The sequence below is a fragment of the Zea mays genome, chromosome 6, assembly GCF_902167145.1.
Source record: "Zea mays cultivar B73 chromosome 6, Zm-B73-REFERENCE-NAM-5.0, whole genome shotgun sequence".
NCBI classification, from domain to species: domain Eukaryota; kingdom Viridiplantae; phylum Streptophyta; class Magnoliopsida; order Poales; family Poaceae; genus Zea; species Zea mays.
Window position 1 is genome coordinate 60,310,545 of NC_050101.1, and position 20,746 is coordinate 60,331,290.

Here is a 20,746-nt window from a genome sequence, read left to right on the forward strand (position 1 = left end):
GCATCAAAGGGTTTCCAAGCAACTCCTATAAACCTAATGCACATTCACTAGACTTAAAGTGTGTAAAAATAATTTAAAAACACAAAAAAGGGGTTGCATGCACCGGGGCTTGCCTGGGTAACACTAGGTTAGTGTTTGTTAGGCGACCACTTGACGAGCATCCATTGGCTTGGCACTCGTTCAGATTATCCATCTTCCGGTTCGTTCATCAGCATCATCCTGCGGATTAGCCCGCGCTTGGTATCGACTTGACTCTTTTCCTTCGTCTTACTTGATTAATTATCGTACCTCATAAGATGCACAATGCACATGTATGAGCATAAAGTAACCGGATGATACAAAAAAGAGAATCAAATATTTAGCGGCAAGACATCAACACAATCCTACGAAAGCACTAGACATCTATAATTCACTAAACACAACAATCATGATTTTTCTAGTTTTACCAGATTTAACTAGCGGGAATAATAGATCAGCTTACCCTGATCGAATCGACCCGATAACCGCGAGGGCGACGACGGCTTGGCGAGGAGGTGAGCGAGACGTCGCAGCACGCGGAGTGAACTCAGGACGATATCGAGAGCGCCGATGCTGCCGTAGCGAGATCGATACAAGGACGACGATGACAATCAGGTGTAGCGAGACAACAGAGAATAGATGGCACAATAGACGTCTCCACGGCGGCATCACAGTACCACTGTGAGGTCTAGTAGTAGCTGACGACGCCGGCGAGTTCCACAAGCCGGAGCGTGCACGGCATCAAAACGGATGAGCACGTGACCCGGCGACCCAGCACAGGCACACACGAAACTGAGCTCCATGGCCAAGCGCTTGAGTCGGTGAGCGTGCAGCCGTGGAAAAGAAACGACGACTGGAGGCGCTGCCTGGCGAAGGAAAGAACGCGCCCCACTTTGGCTAGAACCAGCGACACGATGGCTTGAAGACTGAGCGAGGCGAGCAACGTGTTGGAGTTGCTGGGGAGCTCGCGCGTCTGGGAAAATCTAACGTCGACGAGCAGGAGCGAGCGTTCCTGGTGCTGGAGCAGCCCGGCCAGCAGTACAAAGCGCGCAGTGGTGCAGTGGTGAGATGGGTGGCGTGGGTGATTCCCAGGGTGTTCAACGCATCTTGTGAAGGAAGTTTCCAGGAGCTGAATACGTGGGAAATAAATGACGTGAATGAGATGCAGAGGTGGCGTGAGGAAGAGCTTCAGTACGTGGCCGGTTGCACAGAACAGAGGGAGAGATACGTGAGGAAATTCTCCTTCCAGCTATCTCTATCCGTATGAGAGAAAAAGAATACGGTAGCTCTTGGGATAAGAAGAAGAGTAGGCGGTGGGGATATTCCATGGAGATAGACATGCTCTAGAAAACAAAAGGGATGAGGATGGCTGAGACATAGGCGAGCATGTTGAACCCTGGCCCCCAAAACTGACACAAGTTTCAGTTTCCAACTTGCAAAACAGAGGGAATTGGAGGACGATTTTCTTCCAGTTCTAAGTAATGACAGGAAATTAATGCTTAATAAGAATGGTTCTCCAATAATAACTCTCTATATTTGGTGTAATGATCATCCACCAAAGTTCAGGAATTAATAATTAGAAGGGTCCAAAACTGAGAGGAATATGCGTCTTCTAAAAATTCAGAAAAGCTGAATCACGTTTCAGATTCTAAAACTGCACCTGGCGCCAAATGAACCCCCCATCTTTAAACCCCTTTGATCCTCACTAGTGCAAGCAATACATGCCAATCTTAGTTAACAAAGATTGTTCCCAACACATAGATTTAAATGTTTGCTGCAGCAGCCTTAGGTCAAAGATTCATGGATCAAAAGTTATGGTGCTTCAAAGTGGGATGAAAATACTGAAATTCAGATTCAGCTAACTGAACCAAAAGCTGAACTCGCACCTGACAGAGAGAGTTTGAACACAATTTACTCCAACACCAGTGCATCAACCTACAACAGACCTGTACCAAGATTGCTCACTGATACAAAGTCTTCAACTTTGTTTTAATGGTTACTATCAAAAGCTCAACTGACCTCAAGTTATCGAGCACCAAAGTTGGGGCAGCACCAGCGAACTCAACAATTCAGCCTAGCTGAATTTGGTTCAGCACACCAATGTCTGACATAGCGACTTGGAGCAGCATTTTCTCCCCTTTCTAAACAAGCTCAAGGAGATGAAACTTAATAGAAGTTACTCACCACACTACCCTCTAAGACTTCTCTGTGGAGAGTGCATGCCATAACATCAAAAGTTTATCACAACAGAGATCTAAAGTTTGCTAAAAATGCTGAAACTGGACATCAATTTCTGAATCAAAGTCCAGAAATCACAAGTCTGACAGCTCCACTTTGGACCATCTTTTCTCCAAGTTCCAAGTAGCTTTAGGGATATGACCTTTAACCAAAGTTGCACACCAACATGTGGTCTTCAAACTTGATACAACAATATTAGCCCAACACCACATGGATCAGGCACCACAAAGCTCCAAAGTTGAGCCAAACACACTAAAATTCCGACTTGGACAATTACACCAAGTCTGAAATCCAAACCTGTCAGCCTCTCTTTGGACCAGTTTTACACCCAGTTACTCATGGTTTTACGGGCAGGTTGCCTAAGCAAATTTGTATCCCTAGTATAGCTCTACAACCTTGTTATAATGTCCACCTTCAAACTTGATGTAGCTGAGGTGCCCGATCTTTCGGCGAGTAGAGATAATTCCGATTTGGCGGAAGATGACCCTTGCGATCCGACTACGACGAGCAAGCCCGAGGCGCCAATGCAATCGCTGAACCAACTCCCTGTGGGTACCGACCTTGCTGATGCGAGATCGGCCTGATCACGAAGATCGTTTCCTGTGCGCAATCGAAGAACGAACAAGAACAAGATGCGAGCAATCTAATCTATTACTCGAGGGTGGAGTTCTGAATACACGAAGACAGCGCAGATTTGCGCGTGTTCGAGAGTAGCTAAGGCTAACGTAAAACAAAACTCAGGAAATAAAGGAGGCGCAGCTCCTGAATAAATAGAGAGGGGGCGCAGCCCCTAGGGGCGGCCAACCCTAGGTCGTCCATTATGGGCCGCAATTGGGCTGGTCGTCTATTCTTCCGGGCCTTCGTTCTTTAACAACATGATGTAGTTCAATTCTCTTGCACGGGCCCGAGTCACTGGCCCAGGTGGAAGGGGTGGCGCCTGGGCTGGAGAAGGTGCTGCTGGTGTAGATGTGCTCGTGTTGGTGTTGATGTCCGCATCAAAACTGTTTATAGATCAAAAGTTATGAGGACCCAAAAACAGCAAGTTGATATTATTTTCAGCATACTTCAAATCTGATTCAAAACTGAATTAAGCATTTTACTCGGTTCGGTTCTAATTACCTCGGTCTGCTTAATTGTTAAATAACGACAAAACCTGTGAACCCCTTTTAATTACATAGATTATCGAAATGAAAATGGCACCAAACTCGAACCTTTGCGAGATAATTAAAATTTAGTGTCCATTTTATTCATCGCTATCACGTGTTAAGGTCCGCACTCGTGGTCGAGCAGACGATAAACACATGGGGTGTTACAACCCTCCCCCCTTAAAAGAATCTTGTCCCGACATTCAGAACGAAAGACTTTTAAGAGTAGAGAATAATATAACTCTTGCCCATATCAGCGGTAACCATAAAACAGCTCCAAGCAAAGTCGAGTGTCTCAGAATATGGTTTCTCTAGTGGACATAACATGCATTGCCCTAAGCTAATTTAGAAATGTCCACCAATAGAGACGATGTCTGCCAGAGGAACACATAAGGTTCCATGTGCAGTTTGCTTTTTCTGATGACACTGTACTATTTGAGTCTGTTGGGCGAGCGGCAGATATGCGACTTTACCCAAACGCAACAAGGGGTCACGGTAAGTTCACAGCACACGAGGCGGGTGTGAATGTCGAATAACATCACAGTTGACCCATGGCCAGCCAGAAAATCCAAGTCCAAGAAAAATGATAGAGACTAGAAAAATCACTAGCGAAGGGATCTATAGATGCGGGCTTTGCAACCAGTCCATTTTATCAAGCACTAGGCATGGCTCGACTTGATCACACATGCTGGAAAAGCACACACGAGGCGATCAAGGCATGACTAGAGTTGTGGTTAGGCTGTTAACAGTTAGCTGAGGATGGCAAAAATACCTCGGCCAACAAGGTAAAGTTAAGATGCATATGCTCATAATCTAAACCAATATGGCACAAGATCTGCGCATATGTTCATATCCTTCACTTGATCTTCACCAAGTTTTTCTTCAGGATAGGCTGAACTAAAGTGAGTTTAGACAACTCGATAAGACGATTTCTAAACTCAACCTTTGTTCACAAAGCAGTTACAAGTTAGTAAAACCAACTTGTTGAACTACCTTTGACATTGAGCAAGTCCTCTCAGTACCATCGGTAAGACAAGGGTTGAGAGTTCACTTTAATTAACAAGAGATCATGCACTTGGGTAGAAATCCATTTGGTCAGGTTGTTCATCCGTTTCTTCATGCGAGATGAATTATCAACTTGGTTAAGGAATATAGGGATTAATAAGAGAGTGAATGAAAAAACTCCTGCATCTCAGCAGCAGGGAAAATCAATCTGCATTTTGAGAGCTAATTAGCTGCTTTCCAACACTAAAAAGCTCCAAGGCTTCACCTTTACACAAAGGATGCAAAGGGAACGTGTATGTGTGAAGTCACCATCAAAGTCAAGGAAAAGAGACCACACATGAAAGGGGTATGCCCTTTTGATCCAACAGAGATGATAGATGTTGCTTGATCACATGACAAACAACATAGAAATCTTTTCAAGGAAGATATCCACGGAAGATAACACACAAGTGTAATTCTATAACAATCATGACTAGAGACTTCGATATCGGTATGCGCCAAGCAGCAGAACCTTGCGTGTACATTCACAAGGGGCTCTCAGTTTCGCCGCGGTACCATAAGTCCTTAACCATGACACCATTACAAAACTGGCACCAATAATGAATCTCACGTGGTAAGAACAATTTGTGCAGAGATAACATATCGATGTAGTCTCATAATGGATTATGACTACTAACGGTGATACCAGCGCGTGCCAAGTAGCGCAACCATGTGCTGATCACCCACAGGAGGCTCTGGGTTTCATCGCGGTGCCATCGATTTTAGTCATAACACCATTACCAGATGTAATCAATAAGAAATCTCGCGCCACACCATTAGAGTAAGCAAGGGTGACAATATACAAAGAGATACCCCACCTATAAGAATGGTTACAAGTAGAGAGCCAAATAGATCATGGCCCGATGAAATGAACACGATATAGCCAAAACCTAAACTTGATGAAAGGAGTATGATGGGAGACTGTTACTTCAGTCCAAGCATATTTCTATGCCCATCGCAGAGATTACAAGGTCAGGGATTAGTATCTGACTAGATACGGAGGGAAAATAATCATAAGATTAAGTTGATATGCCTTTGATAGATATGAGGAAACCAAAGGCATCAAATTCAAGAAAAAGATTGGGCAGTCCTTTCCTAAGTTAGGTTGATAAAATAACGACATGATCCTTAAGAAGAGGCAAAACTGGATAAGGGACATCAGCTTGCATCAACCAAACAAGGACACGGTTTTGGAAGGAGATATAACTCAAGATTCTCGTTTTAAGCCCGGGTACACTTTATGTCTAACAAGGAAATTATCTAAGCATTTATTTTTATGTGTTTGGTCATGGAGTGATAACGGAAAAAACAGCTTTGGGTCATGGTTCACTAAATAAGAACATGGCCTAATTTTGGGTTTAAGCAAACAAACTACTAACCTTCTATCAGTACATCAAGCACCAGAGCAAACACATATATAACACCTAAATAGGTTACCTAAAGAATGGAGGATAGCTATTTCATTGAAGTTTATAATACAACATTACACCATATTAGGTAAAATCACTGGTTACTGGAATAAAGATGAGAGAAGCATTTTGGATATATAGGTGACAAACACGATGCAACAATCAGGATGCATGCTCGTCTTATGCGTCCTCACTGATTTTGCCAACATAATGTGGCAATAACGTTCTATATCAGTGGCATACTTACGACTCTCGATATTTTACTAGTCGTCAGCTACACATACGTTTTCGAGGTTAGTATACCTGCAGAAAATTCCATCACAGCCCATTTTTCCCATGATGCAGTTCACACATGACAGTTTATCACAGTTTATACTCCATATATTGCTATATTGAGGCTAGCTCATCATTAAGCGTCGAGCCACGCATAGGCGCTGTTGCCACACTTTAACCATAGGGCAACCCATTATGGTAACTCACCTTCTTACCTGAGCGTAGGTGCGTCGTTACAAGTACATTACACTTCTCAGTATTCCCATGTCTATATACCCGTACATATCATGGGGTACTGAATTACATTCCCAAAAAAAGTATTTACTCCACATCGCAGCCTTCATATATACATATGTGGAACATGTATATAATCAAGCGCCACAATTAAGCACTTCCCTAGACCGACGTTTGTTCGGTCATGCTCTCACATCTCACCTTACCTGAGCGTCGATCCATTCAGAACTGAATGGCCTCAAAAATAACAATACACATGTATGCAATACCACCCGATTGTGGGTTATGGTTTTTAAATAAGCCACCCGATAGTCCTTAGTTTAGGGCTTAAAAGAGGATGTCGCTAGCATTATAGTTTTTTCAAAACTGTTTTTCAAAACCAAACAACGTGTTTAGTTGAAAATAGGTTTTCTAAAACCAAAACTTTGTTTTTAAAATACGTATGTGACCGTATAAACTTAATCCTGCTCCGATACCAGCTGTGGCAGAACCTCCCAAGTTATTAGGCCCACATGCACCTGTCCTTGTCTCAAAGACCTCAGACGGCTATGCATGTGCACCAGATAACTTAACAGGATCTGTCCGAGTGTCCCAAGGACCCCAGATAAACCACTTACAACCAGGATCGCAAGATTAAGTAACACAAATCACACACACCAACATTTTGCAGCGGAAATCTTATTACCAAATTTTACAAGTTACATCAAGTTTTACAATGTAAATGATCGGAGTGATTACAAAAAGTGATTCAAAGAAGTAACTTTGAACTGTTATAAATTATTTGTAGTTTTGAAATATATGCTAGCTTAAGTGACCATCCTCAATAAGAAGTATAGAAGAGTTACTTAGACTTATAAGAAGGTCGAGCCCACCGGCACTTAACACCATCATCAACAACACAAAACTATAACCTGAAAAACAACAGGGAATAAAACCCTGAGTACGGAATTACTCAGCAAGACTTAACCGACTAAAGAAAAGACTCTCAAGGATATGCTGGATTTAGGAATCAAGGAGAGGCTCTTAGCAAGAATCAACTTAGATACTTTTGCAGAAATAGCTTACTAAAGTGAGTCCTTACTTTCAATATTTTAACGCCAGATTAAATATTAATAGACTCTGGTTGCATCTAGTCTAATTTTACCATCTCATCAATACAACATCATTTTTATTCATAAGGTTTACATCCTGACTTAGGTCGCAGGGCAGCGATCAAGTCTCCACTCTCCGGGGATATAACGGCGATCCGAATCGATTTACTCAGCTGAGGATCTCTAACCACACGACATATGTAGCACTTAACCCTTGCATATGTCAACCGTTCCCACAGATCCTCCACAACGTGAACCGGTCCGCGCTACCCGGGAGCACAGTACTCCTCCATCCAGCCTCCAGCCAGGAGGGTACACGCTACTCCCACCATCTCCCACGCCCAGTGTGCAGTTGTCTTTTCACGTATGGAATAGCCGGGTTCAAGCTTACCCTGTCCCATTTCCAGGGCATGTGGCCAGTTAAGATAGTCCTTGATCATACAGGCCTACATACACATCCAATCCTTAATTGACCCGGGCAGAGCATCACCTGTTCCTAGCCCAAGTCGCGAGTTAAATACTTCCATCCTTAGGATTGTTCTGTGTTCCTTAGGATGAAGAGAGCATTATGGGGAACTTTGCAGTAAGATCCCACCATGCTCCCAATGAAAATATTCTTGCAGATAGAAATCATCCTTCCTCAAGATAAAACTGAGCTAGGCATAAGTGCAAAGGACAAACTCTATCTGCTTATAAGCAGAGCTAAGCATTTTTTGTAAATTATATTTTGATACTTCACCAGAAGTATCTAAAAAAGGAAAGGATTTCAAGGTAGCCAATGCATCAAAGGGTTTCCAAGCAACTCCTATAAACCTAATGCACATTCACTAGACTTAAAGTGTGTAAAAATAATTTAAAAACACAAAAAAGGGGTTGCATGCACCGGGGCTTGCCTGGGTAACACTAGGTTAGTGTTTGTTAGGCGACCACTTGACGAGCATCCATTGGCTTGGCACTCGTTCAGATTATCCATCTTCCGGTTCGTTCATCAGCATCATCCTGCGGATTAGCCCGCGCTTGGTATCGACTTGACTCTTTTCCTTCGTCTTACTTGATTAATTATCGTACCTCATAAGATGCACAATGCACATGTATGAGCATAAAGTAACCGGATGATACAAAAAAGAGAATCAAATATTTAGCGGCAAGACATCAACACAATCCTACGAAAGCACTAGACATCTATAATTCACTAAACACAACAATCATGATTTTTCTAGTTTTACCAGATTTAACTAGCGGGAATAATAGATCAGCTTACCCTGATCGAATCGACCCGATAACCGCGAGGGCGACGACGGCTTGGCGAGGAGGTGAGCGAGACGTCGCAGCACGCGGAGTGAACTCAGGACGATATCGAGAGCGCCGATGCTGCCGTAGCGAGATCGATACAAGGACGACGATGACAATCAGGTGTAGCGAGACAACAGAGAATAGATGGCACAATAGACGTCTCCACGGCGGCATCACAGTACCACTGTGAGGTCTAGTAGTAGATGACGACGCCGGCGAGTTCCACAAGCCGGAGCGTGCACGGCATCAAAACGGATGAGCACGTGACCCGGCGACCCAGCACAGGCACACACGAAACTGAGCTCCATGGCCAAGCGCTTGAGTCGGTGAGCGTGCAGCCGTGGAAAAGAAACGACGACTGGAGGCGCTGCCTGGCGAAGGAAAGAACGCGCCCGACTTTGGCTAGAACCAGCGACACGATGGCTTGAAGACTGAGCGAGGCGAGCAACGTGTTGGAGTTGCTGGGGAGCTCGCGCGTCTGGGAAAATCTAACGTCGACGAGCAGGAGCGAGCGTTCCTGGTGCTGGAGCAGCCCGGCCAGCAGTACGAAGCGCGCAGTGGTGCAGTGGTGAGATGGGTGGCGTGGGTGATTCCCAGGGTGTTCAACGCATCTTGTGAAGGAAGTTTCCAGGAGCTGAATACGTGGGAAATAAATGACGTGAATGAGATGCAGAGGTGGCGTGAGGAAGAGCTTCAGTACGTGGCCGGTTGCACAGAACAGAGGGAGAGATACGTGAGGAAATTCTCCTTCCAGCTATCTCTATCCGTATGAGAGAAAAAGAATACGGTAGCTCTTGGGATAAGAAGAAGAGTAGGCGGTGGGGATATTCCATGGAGATAGACATGCTCTAGAAAACAAAAGGGATGAGGATGGCTGAGACATAGGCGAGCATGTTGAACCCTGGCCCCCAAAACTGACACAAGTTTCAGTTTCCAACTTGCAAAACAGAGGGAATTGGAGGACGATTTTCTTCCAGTTCTAAGTAATGACAGGAAATCAATGCTTAATAAGAATGGTTCTCCAATAATAACTCTTTATATTTGGTGTAATGATCATCCACCAAAGTTTAGGAATTAATAATTAGAAGGGTCCAAAACTGAGAGGAATATGCGTCTTCTAAAAATTCAGAAAAGCTGAATCACGTTTCAGATTCTAAAACTGCACCTGGCGCCAAATGAACCCCCCATCTTTAAACCCCTTTGATCCTCACTAGTGCAAGCAATACATGCCAATCTTAGTTAACAAAGATTGTTCCCAACACATAGATTTAAATGTTTGCTGCAGCAGCCTTAGGTCAAAGATTCATGGATCAAAAGTTATGGTGCTTCAAAGTGGGATGAAAATACTGAAATTCAGATTCAGCTAACTGAACCAAAAGCTGAACTCGCACCTGACAGAGAGAGTTTGAACACAATTTACTCCAACACCAGTGCATCAACCTACAACAGACCTGTACCAAGATTGCTCACTGATACAAAGTCTTCAACTTTGTTTTAATGGTTACTATCAAAAGCTCAACTGACCTCAAGTTATCGAGCACCAAAGTTGGGGCAGCACCAGCGAACTCAACAATTCAGCCTAGCTGAATTTGGTTCAGCACACCAATGTCTGACATAGCGACTTGGAGCAGCATTTTCTCCCCTTTCTAAACAAGCTCAAGGAGATGAAACTTAATAGAAGTTACTCACCACACTACCCTCTAAGACTTCTCTGTGGAGAGTGCATGCCATAACATCAAAAGTTTATCACAACAGAGATCTAAAGTTTGCTAAAAATGCTGAAACTGGACATCAATTTCTGAATCAAAGTCCAGAAATCACAAGTCTGACAGCTCCACTTTGGACCATCTTTTCTCCAAGTTCCAAGTAGCTTTAGGGATATGACCTTTAACCAAAGTTGCACACCAACATGTGGTCTTCAAACTTGATACAACAATATTAGCCCAACACCACATGGATCAGGCACCACAAAGCTCCAAAGTTGAGCCAAACACACTAAAATTCCGACTTGGACAATTACACCAAGTCTGAAATCCAAACCTGTCAGCCTCTCTTTGGACCAGTTTTACACCCAGTTACTCATGGTTTTACGGGCAGGTTGCCTAAGCAAATTTGTATCCCTAGTATAGCTCTACAACCTTGTTATAATGTCCACCTTCAAACTGTTTATAGATCAAAAGTTATGAGGACCCAAAAACAGCTAGTTGATATTATTTTCAGCATACTTCAAATCTGATTCAAAACTGAATTAAGCATTTTACTCGGTTCGGTTCTAATTACCTCGGTCTGCTTAATTGTTAAATAACGACAAAACCTGTGAACCCCTTTTAATTACATAGATTATCGAAATGAAAATGGCACCAAACTCGAACCTTTGCGAGATAATTAAAATTTAGTGTCCATTTTATTCATCGCTATCACGTGTTAAGGTCCGCACTCGTGGTCGAGCAGACGATAAACACATGGGGTGTTACAACCCTCCCCCCTTAAAAGAATCTCGTCCCGACATTCAGAACGAAAGACTTTTAAGAGTAGAGAATAATATAACTCTTGCCCATATCAGCGGTAACCATAAAACAGCTCCAAGCAAAGTCGAGTGTCTCAGAATATGGTTTCTCTAGTGGACATAACATGCATTGCCCTAAGCTAATTTAGAAATGTCCACCAATAGAGACGATGTCTGCCAGAGGAACACATAAGGTTCCATGTGCAGTTTGCTTTTTCTGATGACACTGTACTATTTGAGTCTGTTGGGCGAGCGGTAGATATGCGACTTTACCCAAACGGAACCAGATGCAACGTCTTGGGTAAAACACACAGAAAGAAGTTTACCAACAAGGGGTCACGGTAAGTTCACAGCACACGAGGCGGGTGTGAATGTCGAATAACATCACAGTTGACCCATGGCCAGCCAGAAAATCCAAGTCCAAGAAAAATGATAGAGACTAGAAAAATCACTAGCGAAGGGATCTATAGATGCGGGCTTTGCAACCAGTCCATTTTATCAAGCACTAGGCATGGCTCGACTTGATCACACATGCTGGAAAAGCACACACGAGGCGATCAAGGCATGACTAGAGTTGTGGTTAGGCTGTTAACAGTTAGCTGAGGATGGCAAAAATACCTCGGCCAACAAGGTAAAGTTAAGATGCATATGCTCATAATCTAAACCAATATGGCACAAGATCTGCGCATATGTTCATATCCTTCACTTGATCTTCACCAAGTTTTTCTTCAGGATAGGCTGAACTAAAGTGAGTTTAGACAACTCGATAAGACGATTTCTAAACTCAACCTTTGTTCACAAAGCAGTTACAAGTTAGTAAAACCAACTTGTTGAACTACCTTTGACATTGAGCAAGTCCTCTCAGTACCATCGGTAAGACAAGGGTTGAGAGTTCACTTTAATTAACAAGAGATCATGCACTTGGGTAGAAATCTATTTGGTCAGGTTGTTCATCCGTTTCTTCATGCGAGATGAATTATCAACTTGGTTAAGGAATATAGGGATTAATAAGAGAGTGAATGAAAAAACTCCTGCATCTCAGCAGCAGGGAAAATCAATCTGCATTTTGAGAGCTAATTAGCTGCTTTCCAACACTAAAAAGCTCCAAGGCTTCACCTTTACACAAAGGATGCAAAGGGAACGTGTATGTGTGAAGTCACCATCAAAGTCAAGGAAAAGAGACCACACATGAAAGGGGTATGCCCTTTTGATCCAACAGAGATGATAGATGTTGCTTGATCACATGACAAACAACATAGAAATCTTTTCAAGGAAGATATCCACGGAAGATAACACACAAGTGTAATTCTATAACAATCATGACTAGAGACTTCGATATCGGTATGCGCCAAGCAGCAGAACCTTGCGTGTACATTCACAAGGGGCTCTCAGTTTCGCCGCGGTACCATAAGTCCTTAACCATGACACCATTACAAAACTGGCACCAATAATGAATCTCACGTGGTAAGAACAATTTGTGCAGAGATAACATATCGATGTAGTCTCATAATGGATTATGACTACTAACGGTGATACCAGCGCGTGCCAAGTAGCGCAACCATGTGCTGATCACCCACAGGAGGCTCTGGGTTTCATCGCGGTGCCATCGATTTTAGTCATAACACCATTACCAGATGTAATCAATAAGAAATCTCGCGCCACACCATTAGAGTAAGCAAGGGTGACAATATACAAAGAGATACCCCACCTATAAGAATGGTTACAAGTAGAGAGCCAAATAGATCATGGCCCGATGAAATGAACACGATATAGCCAAAACCTAAACTTGATGAAAGGAGTATGATGGGAGACTGTTACTTCAGTCCAAGCATATTTCTATGCCCATCGCAGAGATTACAAGGTCAGGGATTAGTATCTGACTAGATACGGAGGGAAAATAATCATAAGATTAAGTTGATATGCCTTTGATAGATATGAGGAAACCAAAGGCATCAAATTCAAGAAAAAGATTGGGCAGTCCTTTCCTAAGTTAGGTTGATAAAATAACGACATGATCCTTAAGAAGAGGCAAAACTGGATAAGGGACATCAGCTTGCATCAACCAAACAAGGACACGGTTTTGGAAGGAGATATAACTCAAGATTCTCGTTTTAAGCCCGGGTACACTTTATGTCTAACAAGGAAATTATCTAAGCATTTATTTTTATGTGTTTGGTCATGGAGTGATAACGGAAAAAACAGCTTTGGGTCATGGTTCACTAAATAAGAACATGGCCTAATTTTGGGTTTAAGCAAACAAACTACTAACCTTCTATCAGTACATCAAGCACCAGAGCAAACACATATATAACACCTAAATAGGTTACCTAAAGAATGGAGGATAGCTATTTCATTGAAGTTTATAATACAACATTACACCATATTAGGTAAAATCACTGGTTACTGGAATAAAGATGAGAGAAGCATTTTGGATATATAGGTGACAAACACGATGCAACAATCAGGATGCATGCTCGTCTTATGCGTCCTCACTGATTTTGCCAACATAATGTGGCAATAACGTTCTATATCAGTGGCATACTTACGACTCTCGATATTTTACTAGTCGTCAGCTACACATACGTTTTCGAGGTTAGTATACCTGCAGAAAATTCCATCACAGCCCATTTTTCCCATGATGCAGTTCACACATGACAGTTTATCACAGTTTATACTCCATATATTGCTATATTGAGGCTAGCTCATCATTAAGCGTCGAGCCACGCATAGGCGCTGTTGCCACACTTTAACCATAGGGCAACCCATTATGGTAACTCACCTTCTTACCTGAGCGTAGGTGCGTCGTTACAAGTACATTACACTTCTCAGTATTCCCATGTCTATATACCCGTACATATCATGGGGTACTGAATTACATTCCCAAAAAAAGTATTTACTCCACATCGCAGCCTTCATATATACATATGTGGAACATGTATATAATCAAGCGCCACAATTAAGCACTTCCCTAGACCGACGTTTGTTCGGTCATGCTCTCACATCTCACCTTACCTGAGCGTCGATCCATTCAGAACTGAATGGCCTCAAAAATAACAATACACATGTATGCAATACCACCCGATTGTGGGTTATGGTTTTTAAATAAGCCACCCGATAGTCCTTAGTTTAGGGCTTAAAAGAGGATGTCGCTAGCATTATAGTTTTTTCAAAACTGTTTTTCAAAACCAAACAACGTGTTTAGTTGAAAATAGGTTTTCTAAAACCAAAACTTTGTTTTTAAAATACGTATGTGACCGTATAAACTTAATCCTGCTCCGATACCAGCTGTGGCAGAACCTCCCAAGTTATTAGGCCCACATGCACCTGTCCTTGTCTCAAAGACCTCAGACGGCTATGCATGTGCACCAGATAACTTAACAGGATCTGTCCGAGTGTCCCAAGGACCCCAGATAAACCACTTACAACCAGGATCGCAAGATTAAGTAACACAAATCACACACACCAACATTTTGCAGCGGAAATCTTATTACCAAATTTTACAAGTTACATCAAGTTTTACAATGTAAATGATCGGAGTGATTACAAAAAGTGATTCAAAGAAGTAACTTTGAACTGTTATAAATTATTTGTAGTTTTGAAATATATGCTAGCTTAAGTGACCATCCTCAATAAGAAGTATAGAAGAGTTACTTAGACTTATAAGAAGGTCGAGCCCACCGGCACTTAACACCATCATCAACAACACAAAACTATAACCTGAAAAACAATAGGGAATAAAACCCTGAGTACGGAATTACTCAGCAAGACTTAACCGACTAAAGAAAAGACTCTCAAGGATATGCTGGATTTAGGAATCAAGGAGAGGCTCTTAGCAAGAATCAACTTAGATACTTTTGCAGAAATAACTTACTAAAGTGAGTCCTTACTTTCAATATTTTAACGCCAGATTAAATATTAATAGACTCTGGTTGCATCTAGTCTAATTTTACCATCTCATCAATACAACATCATTTTTATTCATAAGGTTTACATCCTGACTTAGGTTGCAGGGCAGCGATCAAGTCTCCACTCTCCGGGGATATAACGGCGATCCGAATCGATTTACTCAGCTGAGGATCTCTAACCACACGACATATGTAGCACTTAACCCTTGCATATGTCAACCGTTCCCACAGATCCTCCACAACGTGAACCGGTCCGCGCTACCCGGGAGCACAGTACTCCTCCATCCAGCCTCCAGCCAGGAGGGTACACGCTACTCCCACCATCTCCCACGCCCAGTGTGCAGTTGTCTTTTCACGTATGGAATAGCCGGGTTCAAGCTTACCCTGTCCCATTTCCAGGGCATGTGGCCAGTTAAGATAGTCCTTGATCATACAGGCCTACATACACATCCAATCCTTAATTGACCCGGGCAGAGCATCACCTGTTCCTAGCCCAAGTCGCGAGTTAAATACTTCCATCCTTAGGATTGTTCTGTGTTCCTTAGGATGAAGAGAGCATTATAGGGAACTTTGCAGTAAGATCCCACCATGCTCCCAATGAAAATATTCTTGCAGATAGAAATCATCCTTCCTCAAGATAAAACTGAGCTAGGCATATGTGCAAAGGACAAACTCTATCTGCTTATAAGCAGGGCTAAGCATTTTTTGTAAATTATATTTTGATACTTCACCAGAAGTATCTAAAAAAGGAAAGGATTTCAAGGTAGCCAATGCATCAAAGGGTTTCCAAGCAACTCCTATAAACCTAATGCACATTCACTAGACTTAAAGTGTGTAAAAATAATTTAAAAACACAAAAAAGGGGTTGCATGCACCGGGGCTTGCCTGGGTAACACTAGGTTAGTGTTTGTTAGGCGACCACTTGACGAGCATCCATTGGCTTGGCACTCGTTCAGATTATCCATCTTCCGGTTCGTTCATCAGCATCATCCTGCGGATTAGCCCGCGCTTGGTATCGACTTGACTCTTTTCCTTCGTCTTACTTGATTAATTATCGTACCTCATAAGATGCACAATGCACATGTATGAGCATAAAGTAACCGGATGATACAAAAAAGAGAATCAAATATTTAGCGGCAAGACATCAACACAATCCTACGAAAGCACTAGACATCTATAATTCACTAAACACAACAATCATGATTTTTCTAGTTTTACCAGATTTAACTAGCGGGAATAATAGATCAGCTTACCCTGATCGAATCGACCCGATAACCGCGAGGGCGACGACGGCTTGGCGAGGAGGTGAGCGAGACGTCGCAGCACGCGGAGTGAACTCAGGACGATATCGAGAGCGCCGATGCTGCCGTAGCGAGATCGATACAAGGACGACGATGACAATCAGGTGTAGCGAGACAACAGAGAATAGATGGCACAATAGACGTCTCCACGGCGGCATCACAGTACCACTGTGAGGTCTAGTAGTAGATGACGACGCCGGCGAGTTCCACAAGCCGGAGCGTGCACGGCATCAAAACGGATGAGCACGTGACCCGGCGACCCAGCACAGGCACACACGAAACTGAGCTCCATGGCCAAGCGCTTGAGTCGGTGAGCGTGCAGCCGTGGAAAAGAAACGACGACTGGAGGCGCTGCCTGGCGAAGGAAAGAACGCGCCCGACTTTGGCTAGAACCAGCGACACGATGGCTTGAAGACTGAGCGAGGCGAGCAACGTGTTGGAGTTGCTGGGGAGCTCGCGCGTCTGGGAAAATCTAACGTCGACGAGCAGGAGCGAGCGTTCCTGGTGCTGGAGCAGCCCGGCCAGCAGTACGAAGCGCGCAGTGGTGCAGTGGTGAGATGGGTGGCGTGGGTGATTCCCAGGGTGTTCAACGCATCTTGTGAAGGAAGTTTCCAGGAGCTGAATACGTGGGAAATAAATGACGTGAATGAGATGCAGAGGTGGCGTGAGGAAGAGCTTCAGTACGTGGCCGGTTGCACAGAACAGAGGGAGAGATACGTGAGGAAATTCTCCTTCCAGCTATCTCTATCCGTATGAGAGAAAAAGAATACGGTAGCTCTTGGGATAAGAAGAAGAGTAGGCGGTGGGGATATTCCATGGAGATAGACATGCTCTAGAAAACAAAAGGGATGAGGATGGCTGAGACATAGGCGAGCATGTTGAACCCTGGCCCCCAAAACTGACACAAGTTTCAGTTTCCAACTTGCAAAACAGAGGGAATTGGAGGACGATTTTCTTCCAGTTCTAAGTAATGACAGGAAATCAATGCTTAATAAGAATGGTTCTCCAATAATAACTCTTTATATTTGGTGTAATGATCATCCACCAAAGTTTAGGAATTAATAATTAGAAGGGTCCAAAACTGAGAGGAATATGCGTCTTCTAAAAATTCAGAAAAGCTGAATCACGTTTCAGATTCTAAAACTGCACCTGGCGCCAAATGAACCCCCCATCTTTAAACCCCTTTGATCCTCACTAGTGCAAGCAATACATGCCAATCTTAGTTAACAAAGATTGTTCCCAACACATAGATTTAAATGTTTGCTGCAGCAGCCTTAGGTCAAAGATTCATGGATCAAAAGTTATGGTGCTTCAAAGTGGGATGAAAATACTGAAATTCAGATTCAGCTAACTGAACCAAAAGCTGAACTCGCACCTGACAGAGAGAGTTTGAACACAATTTACTCCAACACCAGTGCATCAACCTACAACAGACCTGTACCAAGATTGCTCACTGATACAAAGTCTTCAACTTTGTTTTAATGGTTACTATCAAAAGCTCAACTGACCTCAAGTTATCGAGCACCAAAGTTGGGGCAGCACCAGCGAACTCAACAATTCAGCCTAGCTGAATTTGGTTCAGCACACCAATGTCTGACATAGCGACTTGGAGCAGCATTTTCTCCCCTTTCTAAACAAGCTCAAGGAGATGAAACTTAATAGAAGTTACTCACCACACTACCCTCTAAGACTTCTCTGTGGAGAGTGCATGCCATAACATCAAAAGTTTATCACAACAGAGATCTAAAGTTTGCTAAAAATGCTGAAACTGGACATCAATTTCTGAATCAAAGTCCAGAAATCACAAGTCTGACAGCTCCACTTTGGACCATCTTTTCTCCAAGTTCCAAGTAGCTTTAGGGATATGACCTTTAACCAAAGTTGCACACCAACATGTGGTCTTCAAACTTGATACAACAATATTAGCCCAACACCACATGGATCAGGCACCACAAAGCTCCAAAGTTGAGCCAAACACACTAAAATTCCGACTTGGACAATTACACCAAGTCTGAAATCCAAACCTGTCAGCCTCTCTTTGGACCAGTTTTACACCCAGTTACTCATGGTTTTACGGGCAGGTTGCCTAAGCAAATTTGTATCCCTAGTATAGCTCTACAACCTTGTTATAATGTCCACCTTCAAACTGTTTATAGATCAAAAGTTATGAGGACCCAAAAACAGCTAGTTGATATTATTTTCAGCATACTTCAAATCTGATTCAAAACTGAATTAAGCATTTTACTCGGTTCGGTTCTAATTACCTCGGTCTGCTTAATTGTTAAATAACGACAAAACCTGTGAACCCCTTTTAATTACATAGATTATCGAAATGAAAATGGCACCAAACTCGAACCTTTGCGAGATAATTAAAATTTAGTGTCCATTTTATTCATCGCTATCACGTGTTAAGGTCCGCACTCGTGGTCGAGCAGACGATAAACACATGGGGTGTTACAACCCTCCCCCCTTAAAAGAATCTCGTCCCGACATTCAGAACGAAAGACTTTTAAGAGTAGAGAATAATATAACTCTTGCCCATATCAGCGGTAACCATAAAACAGCTCCAAGCAAAGTCGAGTGTCTCAGAATATGGTTTCTCTAGTGGACATAACATGCATTGCCCTAAGCTAATTTAGAAATGTCCACCAATAGAGACGATGTCTGCCAGAGGAACACATAAGGTTCCATGTGCAGTTTGCTTTTTCTGATGACACTGTACTATTTGAGTCTGTTGGGCGAGCGGTAGATATGCGACTTTACCCAAACGGAACCAGATGCAACGTCTTGGGTAAAACACACAGAAAGAAGTTTACCAACAAGGGGTCACGGTAAGTTCACAGCACACGAGGCGGGTGTGAATGTCGAATAACATCACAGTTGACCCATGGCCAGCCAGAAAATCCAAGTCCAAGAAAAATGATAGAGACTAGAAAAATCACTAGCGAAGGGATCTATAGATGCGGGCTTTGCAACCAGTCCATTTTATCAAGCACTAGGCATGGCTCGACTTGATCACACATGCTGGAAAAGCACACACGAGGCGATCAAGGCATGACTAGAGTTGTGGTTAGGCTGTTAACAGTTAGCTGAGGATGGCAAAAATACCTCGGCCAACAAGGTAAAGTTAAGATGCATATGCTCATAATCTAAACCAATATGGCACAAGATCTGCGCATATGTTCATATCCTTCACTTGATCTTCACCAAGTTTTTCTTCAGGATAGGCTGAACTAAAGTGAGTTTAGACAACTCGATAAGACGATTTCTAAACTCAACCTTTGTTCACAAAGCAGTTACAAGTTAGTAAAACCAACTTGTTGAACTACCTTTGACATTGAGCAAGTCCTCTCAGTACCATCGGTAAGACAAGGGTTGAGAGTTCACTTTAATTAACAAGAGATCATGCACTTGGGTAGAAATCCATTTGGTCAGGTTGTTCATCCGTTTCTTCATGCGAGATGAATTATCAACTTGGTTAAGGAATATAGGGATTAATAAGAGAGTGAATGAAAAAACTCCTGCATCTCAGCAGCAGGGAAAATCAATCTGCATTTTGAGAGCTAATTAGCTGCTTTCCAACACTAAAAAGCTCCAAGGCTTCACCTTTACACAAAGGATGCAAAGGGAACGTGTATGTGTGAAGTCACCATCAAAGTCAAGGAAAAGAGACCACACATGAAAGGGGTATGCCCTTTTGATCCAACAGAGATGATAGATGTTGCTTGATCACATGACAAACAACATAGAAATCTTTTCAAGGAAGATATCCACGGAAGATAACACACAAGTGTAATTCTATAACAATCATGACTAGAGACTTCGATATCGGTATGCGCCAAGCAGCAGAACCTTGCGTGTACATTCACAAGGGGCTCTCAGTTTCGCCGCGGTACCATAAGTCCTTAACCATGACACCATTACAAAACTGGCACCAATAATGAATCTCACGTGGTAAGAACAATTTGTGCAGAGATAACATATCGATGTAGTCTCATAATGGATTATGACTACTAACGGTGATACCAGCGCGTGCCAAGTAGCGCAACCATGTGCTGATCACCCACAGGAGGCTCTGGGTTTCATCGCGGTGCCATCGATTTTAGTCATAACACCATTACCAGATGTAATCAATAAGAAATCTCGCGCCACACCATTAGAGTAAGCAAGGGTGACAATATACAAAGAGATACCCCACCTATAAGAATGGTTACAAGTAGAGAGCCAAATAGATCATGGCCCGATGAAATGAACACGATATAGCCAAAACCTAAACTTGATGAAAGGAG

At 42.9% G+C, this 20,746-nt stretch overlaps 2 long non-coding RNA genes across 2 annotated transcripts; both read right to left on the reverse strand.

Annotated features, from left to right (window-relative positions):
• Positions 1 to 333: 333 nt before the first annotated feature.
• Positions 334 to 12,671, reverse strand: LOC109940127 (uncharacterized). The gene is made up of 2 exons (XR_002262642.3): positions 10,901 to 12,671; positions 334 to 2,668 (listed from the first exon to the last, which is right to left on the reverse strand). It is a non-coding gene; the product is annotated as an uncharacterized lncRNA (long non-coding RNA).
• Positions 12,672 to 16,261: 3,590 nt separating this feature from the next.
• LOC109940128 (uncharacterized) lies at positions 16,262 to 19,758 on the reverse strand. The gene is made up of 2 exons (XR_002262643.2): positions 16,624 to 19,758; positions 16,262 to 16,519 (listed from the first exon to the last, which is right to left on the reverse strand). It is a non-coding gene; the product is annotated as an uncharacterized lncRNA (long non-coding RNA).
• Positions 19,759 to 20,746: the final 988 nt, after the last annotated feature.